Below are 19971 nucleotides of genomic sequence, written 5' to 3' on the forward strand. Positions count from 1 at the left end.
CCTAGCTAAAGCAATATTTGTTGCTATTTATGTGCAGGAGAAATTTCACTGTAGAGGGCACTGTCCCACTAAACTGAATGGCCCATGTGGTCACTGCTTGCTTCCCCTTTCTCCCCTATTGCAGAAGAGAAGCAGGAAGAAAGAGCGATCGTAAGGAAACGCGATCTCTCCCCGTCCCAAAGAGCCCTTGATGCCTGCTTTTTATCCCATTCCTGTTAGGCCACTGCCAAATGCTTTTTTATCCATCTCTACCAGATCCATAATCATGTCACCCACTTCTTGGCTTATAGATTCAGTAATGAAGAGAAAGTGGGCAGCCACTTAAACATTGCCAAAAAGTGAGACACCAATTTGCATAACATTTGCAAGTGCAAATTTGGAAATAATAACTATAATTTAAATAGAAATACGATCCATCTCACCATAGTGGAGAAGACTGACCAGGTGACTGGTGTGCCTGCTCAGCCTGCTGTCCAGGTGCTAAGTGTTGATGGGCAATTTCAAGGCCCCTCCTGCTCCCCCTTCTTTGACTTTAAATCAGATTTGGACTTGACAGACCATTAAGTAGAGGACATATTCAAAAAGAGGCCTCTCCTCTGCCAGCTGTCGAAAGTAGAGGAATGTCCTCTGAAAAAGAGGGCACCTGGCCAACCTATCTTGATGCCCTCCAGATGTTTTGGACTTCAACTTCCTTCAGCCCCAGCCAGCATGGCCAATGGTTAGGAATGCTGGGAATTGTAGTTCGAAACATCTGGAGGACACTAGGCTGAAGAAGATCTAGCTAAATGGCACCTCCATGACCAGGGGCAGTGTACCTTTGAATACAAAATTCTAGTGGATAAATAACAGGAGGGGAGAATGAGCTGCCACTCTGCATGAGCGTGCACTGTGGTGTGTGATGTAAACAGGGACCAAAGTAAACTGCTAAACATTTGATCTTTATGAACATTTAAAATTAATAGAACTAGCTCACAAAAACTGAGAACCTACAGGGATTAACCAGAATGAATTGCATATCTTTTCCTGCCTACCAGGGCTGGTTATTTAATAAAAAGAGACATCATTGCCTCTATTTAGCATAATGATATAGAATGTTCTTGTCAAAAGCCTGTACCGTTTTTAAATTCAAAAACCCTGGTCTGATTTCTTATCCCTGGAGGATAAATGAGAATAAAAGGCTAGCTAGCTCCACCTTTTTAATGCATATGTATTGGCCTAGGATATGAAGGAAGGAAGGGTGAGGGGAGGGGAGGGAAGGGATCATGGGTTGAATTTGCCTCTCAACAAATCTCATTCACTCTTTCAAAAAATCTTGCTCTCTGTAACTCCAGGCATGTAAGACAAACTGGCTCCTTAATTCAGAGTGTGCTGGGAATGTCCAAATCTGACGTTTGGCCAGTTCCATCAGAATACGCTTTGGTTGGAGAAGTGACGATAAAGATCAAAGGAAGCTAACATACATCGCTAAGAAAAAATCCTCCTGGATTTTTTTGTAACATTCAGGAGATGGAGGCTTTAGAGACAAGAGAGGCCAGCCAGGAGCGCATCTCTGCCATATTCTGTGGCTTTCCCATAACATATTGTTGGGGTCTTCTGTTCCTGTGTAATGGATCCATTGCTTCAAGGATGCTGCCAGAGGTGTGTTGCTCTTCTTGTCTATTTAGGAAGTTGGTTTTACGAAGGGCAGTCCTTCGGGTAACTTTCTTTCTACACGAATCCAGCTGGCATTATATGGGCAAGAGCCCAAAAAGCTCTGGGTTGTACAAAAATGCTGGAGAGCTGCCCAGACTCAAGGAGGGCTGTGTACAAAGGACTTGTGTTAGCTGTGCTGGCATGGTGGTGCTGCTGTGGTGGTGGTGCTCGGAGCAGTTACAAATACAGTTAAAAATACAGCTCACATGACAAGGAGCCCAGTGAAGCTGGTGGCTATGGCAACGGAGGGCTTTGAAATGGCCGCCTGGCTCCAAACTTTACTCCATTGCTTTAAGGTTTTGTTAGGTTTGGCCAACAGGGGCAAGTAAGGATCTCTCTCTCTCTCTCTGTCTCTCTCTCTCTCTCAACCAATAACCATCTACTCATTAAGAAAAGTTTCAGCTTTGTGAGTTTTACAGCACTTTTTCAAGCAGAGCGGTTAGATTGAGAGAGACCCAAAGGCCCGCTTTGATTTGTCAGCTAACAATCACATCTTTTGACCTTCAGCTCAACTTTTCTGTTTGCTAATTAGGAAACATGAGATGACTTAATTTGTGGAACATTTTTCCTGGCACATTACTGCCTTTAATTTACTTTTTTATCCATTGGCTTTCTGTTTAGGGGGACCATGTATTTTAAGGAGCAGAATTTGAAAATGAAAATGCACGGAACTTGCTAAAATACAGATCGTGTTCTGTGGTCCAATATCAGCTTCCTCTCTTGTGCAGTGTGATTGTAGAATCATATTGACTATGGCTCTGACAAGACCATAGGGAGCATCCTTGTAAATATACAGTCGGGGACAACACAGTGAATGACACTACAGATTTGACTTCATGTTAACAACAGAGCACAGGTCCCAGGAGTTTACGTAACATTTACATGTGCTTTAATTCAGTGAACTCAGGTTCTTCTTGGATATGTTACACTTTCGGAGGCAGGCAAAAACTCTTTAGTTCCGCCAGGCCTTTGGGAATACTCTGGACCTGTGTTAAACTATTGGATTTTTTCTGAAATGTTTTTAATATAGGGTGACCATATTTGGGAAACCAAAAAAGAGGACACCTAGTGTGTGGGGGAGGGAAGCAGCTTTCTGAGTCCTGCAGAAAGTACGTTATTCCCCCGCCACCTTAAAGAACCTGATTGGAGTGGAGGAGGGGAAAGGATTTCATTCTGCACCACCACCATCCACTCCAATTGGGGCCTTTTCTATAATGTCCACGAATGACCCACTTTTCCCTTTAAGACCTCAATTGGAGCTCAGGGTGGGGGAATGATGTGCCTCAAGAAAGCATGTCATTCCCTCCTGCCATGCTAATGGCAGCCTTAAAGGGGAAGGTGTGTCATTCCAGGACATTATTGAAAATTATAGAAAATCCCCCCTGACACCATGGAAAGAACAAAAACCAGGACAAATCCGGGGAAATCCTGACAGTTGGTCACCCTATTTTAATATCACAGTGGGTTTAATTCTATTTTAACTTTTGGAAATTTATATTGTATACTTCAATTGTATATGTTTTAATCTTAGAAACTACCAGTATTGGAAAAAGTCAAGATAATAATAACAACAACAACCTTATCAAACAACCTACACTATACTATACATACTCACCTGAAATAATCTTGGAAAATGCAGATCATAAAATATACTGGGACAGAACAATTCATACTGACAAAACAATACCTTGCAACCGACCAGACATAAGAGTCATAGACAAAAAAGGGGGGGGACCATACCTCATCGACACAGCAATACCGAATGACAAAAATGTTGTTGAAAAGGAAGAGGAAAAGAGAGAAAAATTGGCCATGGAAGTCAAAGAATGATGGCAACAGGAAAAGGTCACTATTATTCCATTAGTCACATCAGTCACCGGCATCACATAAAAAAAAACTATACAGAAAACCTTCAGAAACTGGGCCTACCAAAATACATCCACACCAACATCCAGAAAGCAGTCATAATTAAAACATGCTCAATTGTCAGGAAATTCCAGAATCTGTAAAAGACAGCATGACTTGGCAGAGCCTGCCATGTTCGTCTAGAAAAACCACCATGAGCGGGAAAGAAATAACAATAACAACAACAACAACAACAACAACAATACTTTTTCAGGCAGGGCAAGAAAGGAAAAACTTTCCCTGCTACATTTTCTATAGCTTTTTATTTAGTCAATCAATTGTTCCTCTTCCTTGGCATTGCCATGGTCAGTTTGCTTTAGAGAACATATTAAGATACTGGAAACAGTTGATTTTTTAAAAGAAAAGAAAAGTATTGCTATAAGCATTTAGCACAATTTGAAGAAGAACATAAATTGTAATATTATTGAGACCAGCTCATAAGTATTTTAGGCTCATGCTAGGTGACCTTTTGGAATGACACGTGAAGCTACGGCTAGCTTCGTTGCATGCCATTGCCACAGAATAAGATTTTGGGATAGGGCAATATAATATAGCTCCTTCCTACAAGCCATGTGGCCACTACACATACATGCACACGCACAGGCCTATTCACACGTGTGAGGAGTGTTGGTTATGGTAACTATGGAGAGGGAATGTGTAGGCAAACCACTGCATGGGGGCCTGTCACATGACTGGGAACCATGCGGCCCCTCTGTAGTTACCTGGCGATCCTCCACACGGTTTAACCATGCATCCTGGTGTCCTTGGCAGTGTAAACGAGCTCTTGGCAGCCACCCCATCCATCACAATCTGCAGCGGCTAGTTCGTCACTGGAAATGTGGGACACTCTAGGCCACCATCTCTATGGTCATGGCCTGTAAACCACCTGGAACGTGTTTTAGCCACTGGAGAGCCCACCATACATTACAGTAAGTTATCCTGGAGCCGCTTAAACCTGCTGCAAAGGGATGATTAGCAGGGTGGTTTAATGACCATGTCATGTCCCCCCCCCATGACATGCTAAGCCACCATAGTTAGCTCAAAATGCTTAACTATCATGACTAAGCATGACATTTGAATGTTTTCAAGCAGCCACCACAAACTCAGTGGTTGCTTGCTTTTGCCTTTAGTGCAGAACGATAGATTGGTTCATTTCTAGTGCAGTGCTCTGCTCCTCTGTGCCCAGAGAGTTGACTCATGTACCAATTAAGCTCAGATTGTACAGATTGTCTTTGAGATGGCAGATTCAGTGGGAAACCTTAGCAACGTAGCCCAGGCACACCCTAACGTCTCAAGCAATACATGCTGAATCGAGGGGGCCATTGAGTAGGGATCCATAGGGGATCCAGACGCACCAGGAATGGTCCTCCAGCTGCTCCACTGCCATGCCGAAGAAACACTGCATTCAAGAGCACCGTTGAGAGCCAGTGTGGTGTAGTGGCTAAGATGTTGGACTGAGAGTCGGGAGATCTGACTTCTAGTCCCCACTTGGCCATGGGCTTGAGGAGCGTACTTATTCCCCCCCCCTTCACCTGCAATGGCCCTCCCACAGTCAGGCAAGCTGAACGTGGGTAGGGCATCGTTGTCTACAGTGTTTAATAAATGAATGTATAAAAATAATGTCCATTATGACTGAGTACTCAATCAATGTTCGCCTTAAAAAAAAATCCCTGGGTGCACACCCTAAAGAATGTGCTGTGCACACCTATGCATGCACCTGGGGGTAGATCCCCCTGAACTCAGAGGAGTTTACTTCTGAATAAATATACACAGGATGGGATGGGCATCATCTTCCAAGTTTCAAAAGTACACAAATGTACCTGGCTAGTTTGAGACACAAGCATCTTGACTGGGTTTTGCTTAGAGCTCCATCACACCAGCGATTTAATGCACTCTCACCATGCTTGGTGTGCGGATTTGCAGCACGGTACTCGCATGACGCCATGCATGTCCTGCTGACACTCCACCTCTTCCCCAGCCTTTTCCGTTTTTCCCTAGAACACCTAAAGTCTGGATTATTTTCCCTAAGCATGTTTTCCTTTGTTGCGGGCATGGGCTGTGATGGGAGCCTTGCCGTTGGCTTGAATGGATTGCATCAGGTCCTGGCAGGGAAAAGTGATCTCTCACAGCAGCCGGCTCCAAGCCTCAATAGAAAACCCAAACCTTGCATCCCAGACTCGACAGTGGTTTTTTTAAAATCATACAACGCCCAAATCTCTGCAGAGACAGGATTGTACTCCCTCGATGACCCCAAAGAGCCAGACTAAAGGGCAGAAAAGCGGCCTGGTTGAAGCACTCATCTGACAGAACCTGTCTTGTTAAAGGGGGGGGGAGGAAGGAGCAACCAATGAACTGATGGGAGAAAAAGAGGTGGGGTGGAGTCGAAGAGCAAACAAGTGAAAGAACATCACAGGTAAAAAAACGCGGAGACAAAGCAGGTGTGTGGGGGGGGAAATCACGTGTGATGGAGCCCTTAGGCTTCTGCCATGTTATTTCTTTACGTAGTCTTTCCACCCTACTGAGTTATACATGTATTAGCATGTTGCTGTTTTTTAAAAATGGAAATTGGCTTATACTGCAACACTCCTCAAAGGTCTTGCAATATAACTGCTCAAGTGTATGAAGGAAGGGGATAATTTCTAAAGCAAAGATGTAAAAATTACTAACCTGGTGAAAGCTTTTAATCTACTGGAACGCCACTTGGAGCCGTTAGTGTGGAAAGCAGGGGTGTTAAGCTGCCAAAAAGGTGTTTAATTACTGTAACGCCAGGCCAGCTAACCCAAAGCACCTGCTCATCCATGCTTTTCACATTACAACCTAATCCGAATGTTTTCTGCCTTCTACCTCTGCAAAATGATGAGCAGTTTGAAGCAGTTGTCTGCTAGGAAGTGATACACCCCACCACAAAAATCAATGGACAGAAGGTAAGAAATCTCTTTATGCAAAGAAGAAAATCCTCCACTGGTTCCCTTTATCTAGCTAGGCCTGAACAAAATATGAGTCATTAAATTCAAAATCTTGATGTTTTGATAGGGTGACCATATGAAAAGGAGGACAGGGCTCCTGTATCTTTAACAGTTGTATTGAAAAGGGAATTTTTGCAGGTGTCATTTGTATATATGGAGAACCTGGTGAAATTTCCTCTTCATCACAACAGTTAAAGCTGCAGGTGCCCTGCCCTCTTTTAAATCTGGTCACTCTAGTATAGCTCCTGCAGCTTTAACTGTTGTGATGAAGAGAGAATTTCACCAGGTGCTGCATGCCTACAAATGACACCTGCAGAATTTCCTTTTTCTATGCAACTTAAAGATACAGGAACCCTGTCGTCCTTTTCCTATGGTCACCCTAAGCTACTCGTAACATCCTGAATCCAGGATTATGATTAAGTGCACCTAAAAAAAGAAGAAGCCAGGATTTGTAAACTGACAAACAGCCCTGCTTTAAAGCTGGTTTATGATCCTGGGTAGTTTGCACACACTCACCCATAATCCTAGTTTTGAATGTCACGTGAAGATATCGCTTTCTGCATTGTTTACCTGCTCACAGTTAAGAGAGGAGTGAACTGGAAGTGAATAAGCTGCATGCATCCATACACAGCTAATTTACATTATGGTTTATTAAACCAAAACTTTGGCTTATTGTTACTTGCAAACACAGACAGTTATCCAGTTTGCATGTAACAGCAACAATTCCCAGGTTGTTTAACCCAGGAATTGCAGAGACAAGGAGAATGTGTGAGCCACTCATTTGTCGTTTCCACTTTTAATGTTTTGTGATGTGCAAATCCAGAAGTAACCCATTTGTCCAGGGTTTGTTGTTTGGTTAACTCTGTGTTGTTTAACCCATAAACAAGACAGAGTTTCTGGGTTTGCACATCACAAAACAATCCAGAAATGGGACGTTCCTAGGTTGTTGATTAAATGTGGAAATGATGAGCATGCAGCTTGAGTGCTCTGCAATTCCTGGTTTAAACAGCCAAGGAATTGTTGCCGTTATGGCTGAACCTTATTAATGTGTTTGTTGGTCTTTAAAGTGAACACTTTTTTGGGTTCCACTGCAAGATTGTATTCTCTTTCACTGGCAATTTTGCCAACTGTTTTCATAGATTAATGTAGCTGATTATTGGACTGAACATTGCAGACCTAAAAATAACTGTTGAAACAACAATGCAAAAAACAAAGTTGAGATTTTCCAGCTGCTGGGATTTACATCTGAATAAATATGCTTCAGATTGCAATGTTAAAACGCTGCATTAAAATTGCAAAGTTTTTTCACTAACTTAGGTTTGATTTTTTCCCCAACGGTTCATCAATTCACTGTTTACATCAGTCCATTTTCCAGCAAGATAAGTGTACACAAATGCTTTTTTAAAGTTAGCCAGACATTCAAGTATGGGGGTTTGTTTAGTACCCTTAAAGTCACTTTCTGCTGCACCAGGCCATGAGCTGTGTTGTGAAACAAGACCTTTGTTATCTTGTTAAAAAATATTCAGTGCTAATTGCTGAATTCTGGCTCACTGTCACTTCCCACCCCCATGGTAACAGTGACTATTGTAAATTGTATAGTCCACAATGATGCTTTTTTAAAAAAAAAATTGCTTCCTATTTGGCAGAACAAATACCAGAACAAATACAAATTTCCACAACATGTATGCTTCATTACTGAATTAAATATATTTAATTACAGGGAGACACTGGATTTCATAGGACTTTCTTTTTCCATTTCACTTGCTGTATACATATCCATTTCCCTAGTTCAGAACAGTTCAACGGTACAGCTTCTAATATCAGAGGCAGTAGGGCTTTTCACCAATTGCTGGGGAACATGGAGAATAGGGTGCTGATGCACTCGTGTCCTGCTTGTGGGTTCCTGGTTGGCCACTGTGTGAACAGAGTGCTGGACGAGATGGATCCTTGGTCCGATCCAACATGGCTCTTCATATGTTTTTGCACCTTGGAGAGCTAAGGGAGCTGTTGCTTTAGCAGTGAGACAGCACAGACTGAGAACTTATATTGGAGCTGGAGAATCCCACTTTCCTGGCTCTCAAGCTAGCCCTGAGCCAGGCAGATGCTTACATACATTTCCTTCTCCTCCTGTGTAGACACACACCAGACACCTCACTAGAGTTCCTGAAGCTCCTGCATGGCATAAGAACATAAGAAGACCCCTGCTGGATCAGACCAAGGGTCTATCTAGTTCAGCACTCTGTTCACACAGTGGCCATGCAGCTGTTAGCCAGGAACCCACAAGCAGGGCACGGTGTAACAGCACCCTCCCACCCATATTCCCACAAAGCTGGTGTATATAGGTTAACTGCCATCTTCTCTGCTCCTAAAGTCCTGAGAGGTAATGAGGTGTGTGTGTGTGTGTATGGGGGAGGGGGTGGATTCAAGAGTTGACCAGTAGCCCAGACAACTGGTATGGAGACTCCGGCATCTGCATGAGAAGGAACGCAAGTGCGAACTTTTGCCATGCCTGCTGAGCGGGAAAGGAACGAGGGCGCAGGAACAAGGCAGCCAGGAAGAAGAGAGAAGAGATGCCGGGTGCCCAAACCACTTCTCTTCCCTCTGACCTTTGTCTGGCCGCCCGTTCCTTCCCCTTTTTTTATTTTTATTATCTGTATCTGCGCAGCTCCGCAGACACAGATAATAACGCTTAAAAAGGGGGGAGGAACAGATCCCATTCCTCCCCCTGCCCTCATTTTTTATTATTATTATTATTTACCACGGGGCACAGGGCTCTCCTGAGGTCCACCCCTTCCCTGTCCAGCCCAAGCCTCCGCTGCCAAAAAAGTCGAGGTATGTGCCCAACTTTTTTTCAGCAAACTTTCTGGAGTTTGTCCCTGGATGGCTTCACGATGTCGGCTGCATCATGTAGATGACCTGCCGCTACTGCTATGCCACCCCGGGGCAAACCCTTGGTGTAGCCATGCCCCAAGTGCTCTTTACCCATCTTGGGCTGCAACTCCTTCCCTTCCAACTTGGATATATTTTGTCTGGTTGAGTAGAGCAGATGGAGACGGAGGCAAAGTAGGGAGTTGAGCCTGATATCATTTCTTCCGCATTAATCATCTGATGAGGTAGCAATAAGCATTTGACCATCTTTAATTGTTTTAATGTTTTTTTTACTGGAATTTCAGTTAGTTTACAAGACGCATCCTGAGTTCATCTGGTAAACTTCTAGAAAGCTGTCTGAATTTGCTTGACTTTATTAGAAGTAACGATTGGCACATCAACCCACCCACCCACCCCTATTTGCATGAAAGCAGATGGCTCAATGCACAGATGCTTGGAGACAGGAAAGCTGAATTAGAGCTTGTGTCTGATTAAATATTTGCAGACAAAACACCTGACATGTGTCAGCACAGTACTCAGGCTGCCACAGAACAAAGGGGCTTAGGCCTTTTATGAACATGAGCCCAAGCGATAAAAATAAAAACAAGATGATGGGCAGGTGGAGGGGACGAACCTCCACAAAGACTTTTCAACTCTTTTTCTCAGAAGTAATGATATTAATAGTTTGGATCAGGGTTTAAAAGTTGGATCAAGATTTAAAAGCCTTCTTTACTTAATCATTTAATTATTTAATTATATTTGTTATATTTTTTAAAAATTAGATTTCTCTAGGTGTTGTGCAGTTCACTTTAAAAGAGAAGCATAAGAAAAATAGAACAAAATCCAACATAACATCAAACCAGTAGATATATACCAGCACAGCATAAAATATAATAAAGGTACAAAATCTGCCCGCTGCAGTTTGGAATCTGGACCATAAGCAGCACACAGCCCTAATTAAAAATAGGATTGTATTGCATATAATATGTATAGTTTCATGGTTTGTTGGGGATAACATCCTCTTTGTTTAGCACCCATGACCAGGGCTGACTTGGCGACCGGGGGTGGACACTCTTTGGCCTCGGGTCCTTTTCCTGTGCTGAGGGAAAGGAAGTAATTCATTCTTCTACATGTGGTCTTTGGACATAGATCAGCTAAATCAACTTGAAAATATTAGATTTCTGTCTGTGTTCATGATAGTTCCCCCCCCCACATCCATTTTACTTATTCAATTAATTTTCTCATTTAATTTTGCTGAGGATAACGGTCATCTAAAATTGAATTGGAAGGCATAATGTCTGTTGAATGAGCTTTTGCTAGTTTTAGGCTTGAGGAAAGAAATATTTTGCCGTCAGATGAAATCATTTTCAGCTAATTGAAGATTTTTCTCACTCCGTTTAGCTGTTAAACCCTAGCATATGGGCTTTGAAGGGCTTTTGTATTCAAGTAGGCTGGTGGAGGGAGGGGAGAGGGCAAAGGGAGTACAGTAAGACAAACACTCAGAGTTCAGAATAAGCGTTTTGTTTTTGTTTGGATGGACAGCATGCAGCAATACAGTACACTCCGTTTTGAAGGCAGTATCAAAATCCCCTTAAAATGTGTGGGATATACCTCAGAGTAATCACGGATGAGATCAGGCTTATATTATTATTTTATGGTGTTAGTAGATAAGAATTGGGGCAGTAGGCTGTATATTGCAGCAAAAATATCCAACTTACTAACTTTTAAGTTTTGTGAATTAAATAAGACAAACTCTGTTGAGCTCTTCTCATGAAACAGGCCACGTGTTCTTTGTTTACTTCCTCTTTCTTCTCTGGGTAGAAAGAGGAAGGATCATGGGACAGGAGAGGGGGTGGAGAAGCGATGGTAAAGAAATGTGATCCCCCCGCCCCCGTACCCCAACTGATGGCTCTCTTAAGTTCAGATCAACACTTGTGACTGCAGCCAGCTTGCTGCTATGAGGCAAGAAACCTGATACAGAAAAGGAAAGAAAACTAAAGATACCATATAGGAGGAAGGGTTCCCAACTGCCATGTTACTTCAGGAAGCTCATGAAACACTTTCCTGTTGAAGCAGCAGGGAAGGGGCTTATTTGCTTCACAAGAAAACGTGTCCGGATACGCCAGGCTAATTTACCCTACATTACTTATGGTTTCATGATTTACAATTGTCGGAAGCACAGTGGTTGAGAGATTGAGCAGCGAACCAGCATCTCCTTAATTAATTTTTTAAAATTTCTTTCTTTTTAATTCACTAGATAGCCTCATTGGATGGCTGCCTGCTTTCTACTAGCCCTGCTTCTGTGTGTTTTAAGAGCATCCCTGACAGCAGACGAAGCTTTTTGCTATTGTGGTGATTAAGTGATGGGAAAATGCTGACTTGCTAAATGAACAGGTTGTGTCTAATGTTAGTCCTGTGTAAAGTAGACCCATTGAAAAAAATGGGACCTAAATTAAATGTGGCTAAAGTCACATTCATTTCAATGGGCCTACTCTAAACTTGGATACAACCCAGTTATGTCGGGCTGCTCTTCAAGACATATAGACAAGACCAGTACGAAAGTTGGTGGTTCTTGTTTCATAAGATAGTGTATCCTTAAGGAAGCTTCTGTCTCTCAGGGCTTGTCTATACACCCTGTTTAGCCCATTCTGGCTGCACAGTGCTGCTGCCTTGTTTACATGATGCAACCGCCAACTCGCAGCCACATCAGGCTTCTCCACCCCAAAACTGCACTTTTTCACAGTGTCGATTTACTGTGATTATTTAAGTTGCTCTGAGGTCACCACATTATTTCCTCCGTCTGTCAGGTTGAGCCATTGGGCATTCCTAGGGTAGGTCTGGATAAGTGTGGGAAGGCAGGGCTGAGGGCAGGCAGAGGACTCGAAACACCGAATCACTGCGAACACTGCAGCTTTTCTGTCTGGATAGCCTGCAGAGCTCCCTCCTACCATAAAGTTTTATCATTCCCACCCCGTAGCTGCGATGCTTCAGGGTTTTGTGGGAACCAAGCAGCAAAGCAGCGTTGTAAGGACACCCCCTCAGTCTTAGTCCACCCATCTGCAATATGAAAATAATACCTGCCTACCTTAAAGGCTTGTTTGTAAGGATTATGGCTAGAATGGTATAACAACAAATGCAGATTATTGCTCTGAGGTTTAAGTAACTTACCCCAACTCGGTGCTGTCCAGATTTTTGGACGAGTCCTAGAATTCCTGATAACTGGCCTTGCTTGCAGGTTGATGGGAGTTGAAGTCCAAAACATCTAGAGGGCAGCCAGTTGGAGAAAGCTGGCTTAAAGGTATGCAGAAATTAGAATTGCCTCAGATATGGTATCTTCATTCTCAAGCGCTTTTTCAAGGACAGATGATAGAAACAGAAATTTTAGGATGTTAATCCGCTCAGCTTTTAAAGAGTCAGGGATGATGTATGCTGTTTTGACAGTGAAGCTTGTATTAATGGACCCTCCCTGAAGATATGTATTACTGAGTAAGAGTGGCACAAAGAGAAACACAAATCTCCTCTCCAGTGTTAGCTGGAGAGCTAATGCTACTCTCCAACAACGTGACTTTGATTTAGTGCTTATGACTTTGCAACCAGGGACCACCGTGGTTTTTTCTGTTTTTAAGCTTCCATATATGCCATATATTAGCAGAGGTAGCATCTTGCTCCAGGGATGTGAAAATTTATAGCTCACTGATGAAGTCCTTATCCAGTTAAATTGATTGCAGTACATCTGTTGATTTCAAAAGGATTGGGACTGTACACTAAGTGATATAATTAATCAGAATATACTTTGAGAATCTGAGAAGCTGCACACATGAGGGGGAAAGAGTATGTGACCTTGTGACTCATTGTCAGTTATTCAACCCATGGTATGGAAGATCATCTAAAGTGAGCCACCAACTGACTATTCAAGACAAACAAATTGTCCTAAGTTTGTACCAGAGGCAGGAAAGTGTAACCCTCCAGATGTTGTTGGACTACAGCTCCCATTGGCCCTATCCTCCCATTGGTCATGATTTCTGGGACTGATGGGAGTTGGAGTCCCAAAAAATCTAGAGGGCTATTGGTTTCCCACTCATGAAGTATGCCAAGGATACAAATCCCCAACCTTTAAAACATACGATTTTTCTGTGTTGATAACACTGCCATTATTCTTATGAAGCATAACAAACAAACAAACAAACAGGAAATGATCACAACAGATGCTCTTAAAATGTACTTTGGGTAGGGGAGCAATTTAACTTTGAATCTTTCCAAGAGTGGTCTTTGGACCTTGCTGAACGCTGCCCCTCCTGATGATATCTAAAATGGTGTCCCTGGTGGATGTGTTTAGATTCCAGAAAACGTTAACGGTGCTCAAAAAGGTGATTGTAGGGCAGCGTGGGAGCTAGGTGAGAGGATGACAGGATGTGGGTCAGGACCTCTTGAGCCTGGAGATGTATATTCCAGCCGCTCTCTGTTTTGTAGCTGTTAATTAACTGGCTTACTTATTAGTCTCTTGAGGAGAAGGATTCGAACCATTCCTCTAATCAGCATGCTGGGAGGATGGGGGAGAATTAAGAGTTTAATGAATGGGCAAAGAAGTGCTAAAAGATTTCCATTCTCTTGAGTACAAAGTCCTACAGAACAAAATGAGTTTCAGCTGGGAAAATGAAAATGTTTTAATGAATTATATTTTAAGCGTGGTTGTTGTTGTTTTTTAAAAAATCCATAAAATAGCTGTAAAAATAGTGGTTAATAGTTGCACATTGTTGAAGCTTGAATCAAGGGTAGGCAACTTTGTTTCAATGGACACCAAGGTGCCCCCATGCCCCCAAGGTGCCCCCACCAGATATAAGCTGGTCACTCACCCCTGGGAGACCCTCTTCCTCGCTCTCGTGGCTCCCTCCCTCCCTCCCTCCCTGTAGACAGTGTGAGCTTGCTGGTCGCCATTAGGGGGCTGATTAGGATTTTTTTGCTCACGTTCTGAATTGGACGTGAGTTGTTTCGCCTACTCCACACTGTAAGACAGTCTGGGAGCATAAATAGGCGAATCTGGCTGCGCTCCATTTTGGTCACATCTCATTCATGGCAGGTAGGGACGGGCATCCACAGGGAACTGAATGGTGGGCATTCATAGGCACTGTTATAGTGATAAGTGACTCCTGAGGGCTCCCAGTGTTGAGCCTTGTGACTGGGCTGGGGGATAAGGACCACCTATGAGGCCGACCTCTCTCACCCACCTTAAGCCAAGGGGGCATGGGCTGGGGGTGACAAGGGAAGGCCTCCCTACCCCATCAGGGGATGGACAGCAGGGCGGAGAGAAATAGAGCGCCACCCGCTGGGCCAAGAAAGCTCGCCCCTCCGCGTAGAAGGTCTGCTTGCAGGCTTGACTGGATGCCCGACAAGGAACCCTTTGCAGATCTTGAATAAAAGTGGCCCAGTTTAAATCCAATATATGGTGTCGTCTCTCATTTCTTGCGTCTGCCCCACAATTTTCTCACCGGCAGCTTTTACTGTTGCATAAATGGGGCCTTTACAGCTGCCACTGATGCAGCGCGGGTGGGTGGGTGTGCGATTTCTGGATCCTCCATTGTGTACACAATGAAGGCTCTGGAAAATGTGCACTCCCCCTCCCAGTGCATCAATGGCGGCCACCATTGACACTGCGGTGGGAAGTGCGCAATTTCAGCAGTGAGGGCAGGCAGCTGCTGAACACTCGTGGGCCAAGCTGAGCCTCCAAAGAAGCTTGCATGGCCCAGCAAGCAGGGGTGGATGGCAGGGGTGACCAGGCGACCGTCCACCAAGTTGGATGCGGGTGAGTTTGCCCATCCCTAGCTGGGATTGCTGTGAGAAAGGTTTTTGTTGCTGCTGAAAACTGTGGGTTCAAAAAAAATCATGTGTTGGGGCTCAGTTCCCTTCCGCTGCCTTAAGAACCTAAGAAGTGTCATGCTGGATCAGACCATGGGTCCATCTAGACCAGCACTCTGTTCACACAATGGTCAACCAACCATTGGCCAGGGATGAACAAGCAGGACATGGTGCAACAGCACCCTCTCACCCATGTTCCCCAGCAACTGGTGCACACAGGCTTACTGCCTCGAACACTGGAGAGGGCACACAAAGACAAAGTCTTTGGGGCAAGTTACTTGTCCTTTCTGATGCCTTTCGTGCCAGCCATTTTGTGGTGGTGCCCAGGACAGTTTCTCAAATTGCCAAATAACTGAAGTGGCTTGTTGTGAATGCATGTTTGGCAAAGCCATGCAATTTGGATGTGCTGTAGTGGTAACTGGATGTCTTAAGCACACATGGAGCTTTCAAATTATTTAAGTCAACCTTACTGTGTAGGGTGGCCAATACACCTTTAGTAAGTGTGTAGGAATAGTAATTTCAGCAGATGTAGCATGACAGCCAAACTACACCTACCAATGGGGAAGAAATTCTTTGATTTGCATTTTAGTGAGAATTTACCTAATTTTGCACTTTTGAACCCATACATGAACTGAAACTCCAGAAATTCGCACAATGGAGTCTTCTGATCATGCATGCAAAAATACATGTAAAAGGGGAAAGGACATACAAAAATGTATATAGCATTGAAAATAACATCAAAAAATGTACCAGATTACGAAAATAGCTTGCAAAAATGTGTGTCCTGGGCAGAATTGAGAACCAAAATGCATGTATTATGAGAAATGTTCACAAAAATGCTTACGGATTTTCACGAAAACTTTTTTTAAAAAAGCACTCTCAAAGTTCAGGACAAACTGATCTTAATATCAGGGGGTGGGGGGAATCTCAAGATTTGGGATGAACCAAATTTAAGACGGAAAAAAATAGAAACTGAGATACGGCTGAATTGGCAGATTCGTCCAGACTTAGCTATACTTGCTAAAATGTCCCCTTCTGTTCAACTATTAAAGGTGCACGAGCCGCTGGGCATTGTCCTTGGCCTCCCTTTACCCTTTTGCTGTGGCACCCATTGGTCAATCTAGCTCAGTATTGTCTACACCAGCCTTCCCTGACTAGGGATGCATGGATTTAATTAAATCTGTTCATATCTATGTTTCACAGAATGTCAGGCATCTTTTGTTCCATCATCTGTTTATTCATGGATATGGATTTTTTTAAGGGATGTACGAGAATTTTGTTCTGCTTGTACAAGTCTTCATTAGCACAGGTGCACATTAGTGCAAGGGCACATTGGCGCTAATGAGCATTAGCAGGAGTGCAGGTTTGTGCTAATGCACATTAGTGCAGAACCAAATTTGCGCAAATCCCCCCAAAAGTGAAAAACAGGTCCATAGGTCTTTGGAATCTGCTGGTCTGCTGTGCAATCCCCAGGTCAGATTCACCGAAATTTGAACTCATTTGAATCCATTGCAGATTTCTCTGACAGGTCTGTCCCCAACCTAGTTCAGAACTAGTAACAAAAAGACCCCCCTTTCCATTTCAGCATGAAAAGAGGAAATCACAATATAAGAAAAGGCAGGCTACAGCACCATCTTGTGGCTGTATAAATGAAACATATAGAAGTTTGTGTAAAGAGAGCATGCCATGATTGTGGGCCAAAAACGGTAGCAGAAAGCTGTGGTAAAGTTGTGGGATTTCCCCTGATGTAGAAATGCTCTGTCTCAGCCTCCAAAAATAGTCTGATTTATTTATTAAATTTATATCCCACCCTTTTTCCTCCAAGGAGCCCAAGGCAGCTTACATGATCCTTTCCCCCTCTTTACTATCCTCACAACAACTCTGTGAGGTAATTTAGACAGGCTCAAAGTCACCCACTGAGCTTCATGACCGAGTGGAGACTAGAACCTGGATCTCCCGAGTCTCAGTCCAACGTTCTAACCACTACACCACACTGGCTCTCCTTTTATTCCCCCATCCCATTGACTTCAGTGGAATGGAACATAAACAAAGTGAGTTCCAGGGTTAGCATAGTTTTCTGGGGTTGTGTCTAAGGAAGGGGGGGAATCCAAACCTCACTCCAGATCTGCCGCCCCTGGCATGACCCCATTTTTGGCCTTCCTGCCACTGAGCTAGCCCTAATGGCAGAAAGCTCAACCATGGCCCAGGGAAGACCTCTCTAGCCAGTGGTCCATCTAGCTGAAAATTGTCCAGGAGTCCTGCACATTTCTGTTACCTGATGTTCCCTAACCGGACATACATGTAGCACATGAGCTCTTCCACAGAGCTCTAATTCCTCCTGAACTAGTGGGCCTTTTCCAGCTTTTGAACTAACCAGTCAAATCTTCAGCTGCAGATCTTTAATGCAGATATAATTTCTCAGATGGGAAAAATATTTATTTATTTATTTATTATTTACTACATTTCTTTGCCACGCCACAGCTGAGGCTCTCTGGATGGTTTGCAAAGATTAAAAATGGCATGGAGATTACTCATAATGATCAAGAAGACAGCTAAGTTGTTGTTGTTTTTTTAAAAAAATCAAAGTATGATGGATTGATGTCCAAGTTCAAAAGCTCACTTTATTCAGTTAGTCATTGTGCATTGTGTTTCACTTAAAATGGGACCACTGAACCAGCTTGCATGCCTGAGACACTTTTATTAGCACTGAATATGTTTAGGTTTTAGCACTGGCAATCAATTAAAGCAATATTCTATCCCAATTCAAGGCCGTGTCATTGAAGCAATGAATGAATGAATAATCCGACAAGGTAAGTCACTAGCTTTATCCCAATCCACGACAGTGGTGCAGTGGTACATTTTGAAGTGCAGGGGCTTATCATGACATCGTGTGTACACATGCCAACATGCCCACACACAAGCACACAAACACCAAGGAGCAGCAGTACATAGCACAATACCCGATGTCATGTATGCCCCTACTGCTCTGGTGTTGGGAGCAGGTGACGCAGAGAATCAATCAGAAACAGAGTCTGATTCAGAAGATGCTGAGCCAGTGGGGGAGGAAGTTCACACGGAAGAACCTCCAGCTGCGAATGCGCCCCTCCCAGAGTCTGTCTCCCCAAGGCCAGATCCTATGCTCTCAAGAGACAGGGAGTCAACTTCCGGGGGTGAACATTCCAAAACATTACTAGATGCTAAGAATCCCCAGAAGTTAAAATGTTCAGCGAGATTAGCAGCAAAGGGACAGTCGGAGAGGTTGCGTGAGAAGGCGTCTACGCTCCCTCCTCCACCTTGAAGCTGGGGACATTTGAAAAGCCTTTTCTTTCCTTTGAACAATCAATTGTTTTGCTTAGTTTGCATAGCGTTGCCTAGGGGGGATTTTCCCATAAAGGTGCCTAGGTTGTGCTACAGAAGTGTTAATTGTTTGCAATAAAGCTTTGTAGATTAGCCTAGGAACTTTCCTTAGTTTTGACTTCTTGGGGATGCTTGAGCAGCTACAGCCCATAACACCCAATTTGTTCAGATCAGCATGTCTGCAATGCTATGCATAGTTATCTGGGAGTAATCTCCATTGAACTCAATGGGCCGCTAACAATTTTGCAGGAAATGCTTAGTGAGTGTGTTTAAACCATGGCTATGTAGCCACTCTGGTTAGGAATGGCTCACATGACACCCCAAGCCATAATGTTTAGCTCAAAATGCTTAATCCACCATGGCTCAGAATGTCATCCGAACATGATCAGTGGTTAGTATCCAATGTTAGTTCTACTTAGAATAGCCCCATTGAAATGAATAGGAACCAAGTTATCCATGCCTAACTTAAGTCTCATTCATTTCAATGGGTCTGCTCTAAGTAGGACTAACATTGGATACTACCGAATGTATAAAACATATTGAGCTTTCTGTTCGGTTCCTTAATTTGGGAAAAACTGGTGCGTCTGCAACTCCAACCCTGCGAGGTCGATCAGGATGCAAATCACACTTTGTTTATACTCCTCAGGGGTCGGCTGCCACTCCCTATGGAATATTTAAAAGTTTTATCAAATATTAAGATTTAATCATTCGTCCCCTGGATACATGGGAATCGAAGTGTAAGATGTTTATATATTTTAGAAACCTAGTTCTTGGTTTTTTTAGCCATTGTATCAATTCCTGTGCCGTTCAATGTTTTACATTAAATTGCATTTTATTCTCTAAATATTTGTATGGCATGTTACCATTTTAACTTTGTTTTAAAATGGCATTTTAGTTTTTTAATTTGTTGTAATTAAACGGTTTTTGTTGTTTATTCATTCAGTCGCTAGTTCAGATCACGAACTTCTTATTGCACAATTTAGAATCAAACTAAAGAGAATAGGGAAGACCCACAGATCAGTTAGATATGAGCTCACTAATATTCCTAATGAATATGCAGTGGAAGTGAAGAATAGATTTAAGGGACTAGATTTAGTAGATAGGGTCCCGGAAGAACTATGGACAGAAGTTCGCAACATTGTCCAAGAGGTGACAACAAAAAACGTCCCAAAGAAAAAGAAAACCAAGAAGGCAAGATGGCTGTCTGCTGAGTCACTGGAAGTAGCCCAAGAAAGAAGGAAAGCAAAAGGCAACAGTGATAGGGGGAGATATGCCCAATTAAATGCAAAATTCCAGAGGTTAGCCAGAAGAGATAAGGAATTATTTTTAA

This window comes from Elgaria multicarinata, chromosome 5 (assembly GCF_023053635.1).
Source record: "Elgaria multicarinata webbii isolate HBS135686 ecotype San Diego chromosome 5, rElgMul1.1.pri, whole genome shotgun sequence".
Taxonomy (NCBI): Eukaryota; Metazoa; Chordata; class Lepidosauria; order Squamata; family Anguidae; genus Elgaria; species Elgaria multicarinata.